This window comes from Pelodiscus sinensis, chromosome 3, assembly GCF_049634645.1.
Source record: "Pelodiscus sinensis isolate JC-2024 chromosome 3, ASM4963464v1, whole genome shotgun sequence".
In the NCBI taxonomy this organism is placed as follows: Eukaryota; Metazoa; Chordata; order Testudines; family Trionychidae; genus Pelodiscus; species Pelodiscus sinensis.
Genome location: NC_134713.1, coordinates 19,272,245 through 19,274,163, shown reverse-complemented (window position 1 = coordinate 19,274,163; position 1,919 = coordinate 19,272,245). Strand labels below are relative to the sequence as shown.

Genomic DNA, 1,919 nt, shown 5'->3' with positions numbered 1-1,919 from the left:
CGCTGCGTGTGCAAAAGACAAGTAGTGTTCATTAAAGCCAAAGACAGATATGGGGAGATTTGGTGGTTTATGTCCATTAGCTAAATTCTGAACCCTGGTCAACAGAGACCAAGGGCAAAATTCAGATCCATTGAAGTCAATGGCGACAATCCTATTGATTTCAATCAGGATTTCACCCCAAAAGTTATTACCTGATTGTTTATAACACAGTTTGATGTTTTTTACTCTAGAACGTAGTAGACGAATTCCACGACACAAACTCCCAGCACATTTGGCATTAATTGTGTCAGCACAGAGGCTCGGTGTGAATTGTAACAAAGACTAACCTTCCATCTCAACTCTCAGGAGTGTTTCCTCCAGCTCCTTTTAGGACTTATTGCATGGTGCAGTGCAGGGAAGCTTGTCCGGTAGCAATTACATGGTTGAATAGATGATTTCACCTGGCAGGACTGTGAATCCACCACCTTTCACCAGCACTAAATATAACTCTTATTGCTTGCAGAGTATTTTTAATCTTAGTGCAATGTTTCCAATGTTTTCCCTTCAGGCACATTAAATGCAGTTAAGAAGGGAGGAGGAGGAGGACCGACAGGATTGAAACTGTCCTGGAAAAAAAATAACAAAAACTCAAGAACAAAATTAATGGCATATTAAATATTTGTTTAGAAACTGAACAAATACAATTTACTCTTCTATTTTTATTGAATTTTGTAGAGTTCTCACAGATAAATTGATTCTGGAAGAAATCCCATGGTTAGAATCAATCTTCATTCAAAGGCTCTATTTGGGTTGACTGCTCCTACAGTGGCAGCAAAGAAATAAATGTTCCACTAAAGCATTCTTACTCTAGGTACAGTACAGTCCAAGTGAAATTGAGTCAATCAGCACTGAACTTGAATCCTGAATAACCTGCAATGAGACAGATTTAGTGTTTAAACCACCATCTGTCACTGCCACAGAGAAAGAAAAATTACATTTCACTGCAGCTAAGTGGTGGCTCATTTCAACAAACTAAAAAGTCTCTGAACTTTTGCTTTTGTTCTGGCCTCATAAGTTGTTCCTCTGAGATAGAGAATGCAAAAAAGGAAAATATCAGGAGCCCCATGGGGAGGGGTTTCCAACAATGTAAACAATTGGAATTGCTTGCTGAAAGCAATGAGTCTGATATCCCTCACACAAGATTTCTTTGGAGGCCCGATTCAAATGACATTCTAGACCATCTTTTTTAGATAAATTTTGTGATGGTGCAAGACTGACAGGCCTAGAGCCTATTGTCCACCCTGTACATACAGCAGCATTTCACAAGGTCTACACAACAGATGGGAGGTACAATTCCCAGTTTGAGCAGATGTACAAGCTACTTTTGCTGGAGCTGGCATGCTAAAAATAGCCACGTGGTCATGGATGACCAGCTGGTGCCCAAATATGTAACCAGTGGGCAGGACTGCCAATGGTGGGGAGTGGGCAAAGGGAGAAGCTGCACCAGAATCTAGCAATTCAAAAGGTCCTGGGGCTCCTGGCTGTTGCTACCACTGCTGCAGCAGCAGCCGAAGCTAAGGGCCCTCTTTAAATCGCCGCTGGAATCCCAGGCAGTTCACTTTGGGCAGCACTGAGGGCTGGCTGGGGGCAGCATGGTGCAGTCCGAGAGGTGCTGAGGCCTGGCTGGCCCCAGCCCTGCCCTTTCCGTACAAGGCCCTGCCCCTCCCAGGAGTGCAAAGCCGCCTCCCTCCCCACCTTGCCCAGGGGCCTGGCAATTCAGTTTGCCCTTTTGACAGTGGGTCAAGTGGGACTGTAATTGAATAACAAGTGTGAGCCACCACCTACGCTATGGCAGCCACACTGTTTTTAGGTGCTAGGTACAGCAGAGCTAACATACGTACAGTTACTCAAACTGGAAATGACTCCCCCCGCCAGCTGCT

At 44.5% G+C, this 1,919-nt stretch overlaps 1 long non-coding RNA gene across 1 annotated transcript in view; it reads right to left on the bottom strand.

Annotated features, from left to right (window-relative positions):
* LOC112543787 (uncharacterized) overlaps positions 1 to 599 on the bottom strand; it is a 70,362-nt gene extending 69,763 nt beyond the window's left edge. Inside the window, exon 1 of the long non-coding RNA XR_003087024.2 lies at positions 327 to 599. This is a non-coding gene — a long non-coding RNA (uncharacterized LOC112543787). The remainder of the gene's footprint in view (positions 1 to 326) is intronic.
* Positions 600 to 1,919: the final 1,320 nt, after the last annotated feature.